The 8,379-nt window shown below is 37.1% G+C and overlaps 1 long non-coding RNA gene across 1 annotated transcript; it reads right to left on the bottom strand.

Moving 5' to 3' along the window:
- Positions 1–3,415: 3,415 nt before the first annotated feature.
- On the bottom strand, positions 3,416–4,852 carry LOC105518130. Its single transcript, XR_001002776.1, has 2 exons — positions 4,200–4,852; positions 3,416–3,803 (listed from the first exon to the last, which is right to left on the bottom strand). It is a non-coding gene; the product is annotated as an uncharacterized LOC105518130 (long non-coding RNA).
- Between the last annotated feature and the right edge of the window lie 3,527 nt (positions 4,853–8,379).

Genomic DNA, 8,379 nt, shown 5'->3' with positions numbered 1-8,379 from the left:
TTAGCCTCCTGAGTAGCTGGAACTACAAGCATGTGCCAACATGCACAGCTAATTTTTGTATTTTTGTTTAGTGACAGGATTTCACCATGTTGCACAGGCTGGTATCATACTCCTGGGCTCAAGCAATCTGCCTGCCTCGGCATCCCAAAGTTCTGGGATTACAAGTGTGAGCACCCAACTGAAATGGCATGATTTTTTTAAAAAGCACAGCAACGTCAATCAAACTATCTCATAGCTTCAGGACCAAATAACAGGTTTAAGGAATATCAAAGAAAACCGAAAAAGAAAAAAAAAATGAGAGCTGTTTTTTTCCTACAATTTCTTTAGGACATTCAGAATGTGAGGCATCAGCAATTACAGCATTGGTAGTGGTGATGAAGATGTCACTGAAACAGAAACATTAGGATGGTGACTATATTGGTGGCCACCCTTGTAGCACCTCCACATTAGACATCAGTATCTTCGGACAAAATCTGTGCCATCAGTCTTGGGTGTCAACATCCCCATGGGGACATCAGTAGCAACAAAAAGAACAGCCTGACTGGTGGTCTCAAATATTCCTTGCTACTTATTAGCATGGCAATTATCAAAGCATCCTAAAAAAAGGAGAGGGTAATCGCAGATACCAGATACCAGAGTCAACATAAGAGCTAATTATTGATGCAAACTCAACAATAAGAATAGTCCCATAATACCATCTGAGAGGAACTTAAGTCAAATTACAATTCTCAAAGCATAGATCAGTGTAACAGAGAAAAACAATTTAATATCTTATTCTTATTTTTCCTGCTAATATTTCTTGGGAAGAATGTGTCATATAAGTGATCTCAAGTACTACGTATAGCCACACTGTGAGGTAAATATTTTCACTCTGATATGGTTTTATGTCCCTGCCCAAATCTCATGTTGAACTGTAATCCCCAGTGTTAGAGGAGGGACCTGGTGGGAGGCGGGAGGTGTGAGGTGACCGGATCATGGGGACAGATTTCGCCTATGGTGTTCTCATGATAGTGAGTTCTCATGGGATCTGATTGTTTAAAAGTGTGTAGCACCTCCCCCTTCCCTCTCTTTCTACTGCTCCAGTCATGTGAGACATGCCTCCACTTCGCCTTCTCCCATCATTGTAAGTTTCTTGAGGCCTCTCCAGCCATGCTTCTTGTATAGCCTAATACGCACTCCTATTCTCATTTGACAGACAAGAAGACAAAATTTCAAGCAGGATGAAAAATTCGTTCAATGAAACACAGCTATTAAGTGGCTGACCTAATAAGTGTTATGTATGAGTGACTTACCCACCATAGCTTCTAGGACTCAACTTTAGAATCATCATCATATGCAATCTGGAGCTAGCCATATTTAAAGAGCTAGGAAGGAGGTACAGTGATTGACAATCTCCTTTCTTCTCAACTAGAATGTCATTTCCCTTTTTAAAACTAACTTAAATCCCATCTACCTTCAATTGCTTGTCTAAAATAAAACCCAAGTCCTCTCTTAAAGACTTTAACAATATTATGTAGCAGAGTTCATCTTTTCTTTCTTCACAGAAAGCATCATGAAAACATGTTTTCAGGACATTAATAACTTGATCCTCACAACAAACCTTTAAATTTGAAGACAAGGAATTTGTAACTACATTTTATGTATATGAAGAAAGTAAGCCTCAGAGAATTTCAAGAGCCTATCCAGCATAGTCTGCTTCAGAGCCATGGCTCTCAAAGTACCTCAGGATCTCCAGAGCAGCTCTGCAGTGGGAGCCAAAATTGTGCATTTCTAACTTGGTCCCAGATTGATACTTGTGCTGGGGCTGCTAGTCTACACTTAACTCTATTCACTTTTTTGTGTTTTCTTAGGATAAAGAAAATATTTAGAAAATGAGATTCTTGTGTTTCTGGCTTTAATGTAAGAATTTTGTCTGAAAAAGAAGCATAGACATTTAGAAATTTTGTATTTTTACATTTTTATAGATAAACTCATTGGATTGTCTGTTTTTCATCTTGGAACACACTATCAACATTTTCTTTAGAAGATGTATAGGATAGGTGGCTTTCAGCGGGAAGAAAGTGTCCTAACTGAAAACCTCAAGGAAGATAGGGCGTGTGGAAATGAAGACTATCCAAATGAAAACAAACATAAGCCATGTATTCAGAGCTTGCTACAGCAAGGGCATCAGTGCCACCACTTCAATTTGGCAGAGGCTGAAAGTCAGACAAAGCAGTGGGAAAGCTTTAGAGTGGAGAAAAGGAAAGGTGTTAGGCATGTTCCAATTGAGGCATTGTCATGATGGCACTGGAGTCAATGCAGGTAGGCTAGCCAAGAGTGAGACATCTTCTGTGATTGGTTTGGGGACCATATTTAGCTTTCTCTGGTGGGTTCTGAAACGGAAAAAAGAAAAAAAAAAAGATGAAAAATAGGGAGGCTGGCAGTTGTTGACCAGATCGTGACCATTCTGAACCAATCTTAAGAGATTGTAACTGGTTTCCTGCAATGGTTGCTGAAGAGTCTGTGGATCAGAGTTCTGTTTATTACACATAGACTGACCATTGTCTGTTTCTAATTCAGTTTCTCAAGAGCTTACAAGGATGTCGGCAAAAGCAAGTCATCTCTGACTCCACAGTCAATTTATCCACTAAGCACACGTGAACTACCGTCAAAGGCCTATGATACTTTTATGGACCCATAAGAACATTTTAATTTCTTATAAAATCAGAAAAAAAAAATGAACTTCAGATTTTTTAATGTTTTAATGCATAATGCATAATGCCAATATATTTATTCCAACTCAATATTCTGAGAATTTGAATGTTGTATATGATATGGTTGGTAAAGACTGTGTATTCATAGGAGGAAATAAGAAGGAGGTTTGAAAGAAAGAAGTTTATCATACTCAAAGGGCTCAGAGAGGGGTCATTTCATGCTATACAGGGACACAGAGAAGGCATGGGTGTCAGTCAGAAGGCAGAAAGGAGCAAGGAGAAAGCATTAGACCACAGGCTTTATTGGATTTCCCATAGGAAAAACAGGGCAGAGCAAACAGTTTAAAACAGGCTTGCTTTAAAAATTCTGGCTGGGCTTTGAGCTGTAAGGATGGCCTCCATTTGAGTGATACTTGGCCCTGGGATAATTTAAGTCAGGGCAAACATTGGCTTGGTGTGTGAGAGTTAGATAAGGAAGTAATTAATGGATTGGTTGGTTTGCATATGAAAGGCCTGCATTCCTAGGCAAATTGTTATTATCTTCAGGAATTAGCTAGCCCTGGGAGAAGGAGTTTCTCTGTGGTCTACAAGGCTCCCAAATGCCAGAACAACAAGAATATAGATAATAATAAAATATTATAAATTCAATATTGGCCTTGTGAAGAATCGATGCCAAATAGACAAATACAGAATTTGAGAAAACACAATTAGAACATTAAGTAATGAAATACAATTTTTAATATCTCTTTGTGGATGAAAAGGTCCAAGAAAGTCATAATACAGCCCCTCTTGGCTGCAGCCTGTACAAAAGTTCGGTTCAGTAAAGGGTTTGAATGGTGTGGGAGAAAAACTTCCAAGCAGATAAGGTTGAACAAAGTGGCACCACAACTTCTAACCATTGCCCCTCTGGGTTCATAAAACCACCTTCCTTATTTGTTTTGTTGATCTTATTTGTTTTGATCTGCTCCTAGTACTTGTTCCTGAAAATTGTCTTTAGCATGTAGACACTGATTTTCTGGCCTCTACATAATTCCCGTTCTCAGGCTTCTTTCTTAAAGCCAACCCTGACCTTTGTCTTGACATTACTGCCCTGGTTACCGCGGTAATGTGCTGAATACATAATACCAAGAATAATGAGTATTTGTGTTTTCTTAAAAAAACAGAACCTAAAATTTTTCTGAACTTGCACTTATAATTTCATTAACTACTCAACAAATGATATTATTACCAAAGATAATACTAAATTACATTAATTTTTATTATATGCTTTATGATTTATATTAACTATTATACATTAATACAGTTAGGAATATATACTGCTACAAACAGGCATAATGGAGATTTTTTTGAGAAGTTTTGTATTTTATTATGTGTTCTTCCACTTAATTTGAATTATATTGCTTTCATATTATAGCTTATCTGGTCTTTCTGTTCCATGATATACATAGAATATCAGTTCTAAATTACTAAAATATTTAAAGAAAATGTTTAGTTCAGATACTGTACCTCACTGTGATCACAGAGCTTTAGTCATTGACTGAGGTCTTGAAAGTCACCATCTTCTTGTTTTTTTTTCTTGCAGAAGAAATGTCAAGTTATACTTCTTTACTCTACAGGTTTCAGAGAATATTTGTTTTCAGATAAGTAGCTTGGAGTTTACCCTTTAGATATTCAAATAAACACAGCACCATTTTCAACCTTTCAACTTTCTTCTCAAAACCTTTCAGGAGATCAGCAGCAGGAAGTCACCAGTTTTTGGAGAAAGAACTTGAGTATTTTAAATATTCTTAAAGTTCTGAAATCACCAAGGCCACTGTGTAAAAAGGATTACTGATTCTTTCTATAGAAAATGGCAATTTGCAGTCAATCCAATGGGGTAATGAGTAAGAGTAGCAAAGAAAGAAAAAAAAGTTATGACTTTATCTCAATGAACTATTAGGAAAGTGTTCGAGACATACCACTAGCTAAAAAAATGATTTTAAGTAAAATAGACAATTGTCTTCATCAAAAAAATTTCTTCCATGCCCTGTCTAAAATCACGTGAAGAGAAAGAGGAAGGTGAGTAGATGAGGCAGATTAGAAAGTAGTTAGTATAAATAACATTAGATGGTTCCTCAATATCTTAGAGCCTCCCTTATTTATTGCGGATAGAACCTTGATTTGTTCAGAGTTCTTCTGTCCCCAAGCAATGAATCAAAACTCACCTGCCCATTATGACAAGCCTGTTCTCTCTCAGGCTGCCTAGGAGCTAGGGTTGGCCAACTGAAGGAGCTAGGATTGGCCAACTGAAAGAGCTAGGATTGGACAGCTGAAGGAGCTAGGGTTGACCAGCTGAAGGAGCTAGGGTTGGCCAACTGAAGGAGCTAGGATTGGCCAACTGAAAGAGCTAGGATTGGCCAGCTGAAGGAGCTAGGGTTGGCCAGCTGAAGGAGCTAGGGTTGGCCAACTGAAGGAGCTAGGGTTGGCCATCTGAGCTCTTCTGCATTTAAGGGGCTGACTGCAGGAAGGACTTCTAGGAAAGGTTTTACTTTTCTTGTAATTAACGAGGTCAAGTAGAATGACTGTCCACTCCTTTCTTATCTTCCACCAGCTTTTTGCTTAGAACAGTGGACCCAGTGCTTATGGCTGCATCACCATTTTCATTACCAGTTCAAGAACAACAGAAGCTAAACCACTATCAGTGGCAACCTAACTCAATCTTGTTATATAATTACAAAATTGATGTCCTTGCTTTTAAAGCCTTTATAAGTCAGGAATTTTTTAAACTGGCATTCAAATATATTAGTACAATGTAGCTCCATCTCAGTTCATTTATGTCAGCCCCACGTCTATATTGGGCATCTGAATAACATTTAAGAAAGTTTCATTGCTTAAAAAATTTTGAAAACACTATATACGGCAATATCTATGTTCTCCCAAATTTGTTTACCTATGACTCAATGCACTGACAAAGCCAACAAAATAAATAAAAAGCCATTCATATATTTAGTTATTATGGACTGGAGGAAGAGAGATTGCAGGCAGTGGTTGGAGACTGGGTTCAGATTATAATGGGTTGAGGAATAAATGGATGCTGAGAAAGTGGAAATAATCTTGCCCAGGCTGGTCTTGAGCTCCTGGGCTCAAGTCATCTGCCCACCTTGGCGTCCCAAAGTGCCTGCATTAAATGTTTGAGCCACCAAGTCCAGCCCCAGATGTTCTAGTTCTTGAAGACACTGCCAATATTTTAGATGAAATACACCCAATAAAAATAAAATATGCAAATAGAGGCCAGGCAGGTAAGATATTACATATTTTTTAACAACACACAAATGCAGATATTCAAATTTACAGTACTTTTATAAAGTATTCAAGATAAAGCAATAATAAGAAAGTTTTTTTTTAAATCCACACTATAATTTAATGTAGGAATATTTTCTACAAATAACAAGTCTGCCAATATGTTCATAATATCCTCTTCTAAGAACTTTTTACACTTCTTTTCTACTAGAAAACTTTTCACTTTGAAAACAGCAAGTAGTATTTTTCTTCCTGAAACCTCTGCAGTGGTAGTAATGCATTGAAGTTTGATTAAAAGGTCAGTTAATGCAAACATAAATCTCTTAAAATATTTAGAGCGCACAAGTCTCAACATATCTTGTATTTATAAGACAACATTTTAAAATGAATATCTCTTAAGAATGGAGGCTATTATGTTGAGCAATGCCTTCCTTTCCCAATAGAGTACTGGACAAGCTGAATATATAAATCTGCTTTATGTTATCGTATCAATGGTTGATGTTCAATGGACTTTTGGTATTAGGGTTATAAATATCTGACAAAGAAATAAACATCATGTGGAAGGAAATTGTCTATAACTGAGGGAGGTGCTCTGAACAGGCCTCCATGGAATTATCTGCTCAATCTTTGAGACTTGGTTTTGGCGTTGTTACTTTTGAGAGTGTAATGATTTTTCCTATATGGTTGGCGCTTTGAAAGGACTTCAGGGGTGTACCTGTGTCCTTATCATCCACACTGGTGGTTATCAAGCCTGTTGTTAAAGCTTATGTGTAATGATGATCCATAATTTAATTTAAAAATGTTAAACTAACCACGATGAGGATGATTTTTATAACCCTCCTCCTTCCGCAATAAAGTGTGTCCACATATTTCATTTTGTCTGTCTTGAAGGTTACAAATAATAATCACAATACTCAAGCTCACTCTTTTCTTTCTTCCTCTCTCTCCTTTCCTCCATCCCTTTCTCTGCACTTCTCATTTGAATAGGGAAGGAAATATTTACTACCACCTACCATACATTGATGTTTAGGAAGACCAAAGCTGGAATTAAAATCCTGAGCAGGGGTTCCCATAATTAATGATTATAGGTGTGAGGGTTTCTCAACCTGTGTGTGTGTGTGTGTGTGTGTGTGTGTGTGTGTGTATGTGTGTGTGGTTTTTGCTTTTTCATCCTTGCCATCCTTTCATCATTCAAGGAGCCATATTTCATATTCTATTTGCATAAGCAAGGAAAATATTAAATAATTACTGGAGATACAAGTAATCAAGGGTTATACCATGAAGTTCTAATAATAAAGATTAAAGATAGGGCAGTAAAACAGTACAAAGAAAAGCTTTGTAGTGGACATAGAACTTGTCCAGGATGTTGGACAATATGTCTGGTTAGAGAGGTGGTAAAGGGCAGAAGATTAAATACATTAAGGACTCTGTTTCTTCCTGTTAATTTACTGGTTATTTCTGCCATGATAAGATGATAGAGAATATCACCACAGAGTGGCTTGCTTCTAAGGCAGCATGCTTTCATGCAGAGAATCTAAACTGAGGATCATGTGCTGGGCTGCAAAAGGGCTGTGCAGTGCCTAAAATGTTATGCAAAATTTTATAAAGGTAAGCATTTGTTTCTGGAGAAGGATACACCCAATAGAATACTGTTTATGAAAATGTGATCTAACTACATTCTACTCCAGCATATCTCCTTTAAAAAATGCAGAAAACTAAGGCCTATTCGAGTGCAATGTTTGGTCTATTGTCATAGATAATAAGTAATTGGTCCTGAATCACCCCTAGATCTCTGTTGTTTCATCGATGCATCCTCATACCCACAACTTCATTTGGTGGTACATGCTCTGGGTCATTGCATTAGTTTCTTAAGATCACTGTAACAAAGTACCAAATATTAAGCAGCTTAAAATAATAAAAATTTATTCTCCCATTGTTGTGGAGACCAGAAGTCTGAAATTAATGTGTCAGTAACGCATTGCTCCCTCTGAGGCTCTAGACAGATCTTCTATTTTTTTAGCTTCCTATGATGCTCATCAGACCTTGGTGTTCCTTGACTTGCAGCTGCGTCACTCCAGTCTCTCCCTGTGTCATTATATGGCGTTTTTCCCTGAGCCATCTCTGTCATCATATGACATTTTCCTTTTCTTATAAGGACAGTAGTCATATTGAATTAGTGTTTATCCTAATAACTTTATATTAACTTAATTATATCTGAATATCCATTAAGATCACATTCCCAGTTACTAAGAGTTAAGAGGTAAGCATATCTTTTGGAGAGAGACAATTAAACTAAAGATTTCTCTCCACTTTTCTCCTTAAAATAACTCTTCCCCTCTATTTTCATAAAGCTATTATTCCAAAAATAATTGAATTCATTCTGCTCAAACTCCATTGACTGAAGTTA

Source organism: Colobus angolensis, unplaced genomic scaffold, assembly GCF_000951035.1.
Source record: "Colobus angolensis palliatus isolate OR3802 unplaced genomic scaffold, Cang.pa_1.0 Scaffold312, whole genome shotgun sequence".
In the NCBI taxonomy this organism is placed as follows: domain Eukaryota; kingdom Metazoa; phylum Chordata; class Mammalia; order Primates; family Cercopithecidae; genus Colobus; species Colobus angolensis.
This window is presented reverse-complemented; position numbering and strand designations above follow the sequence as displayed.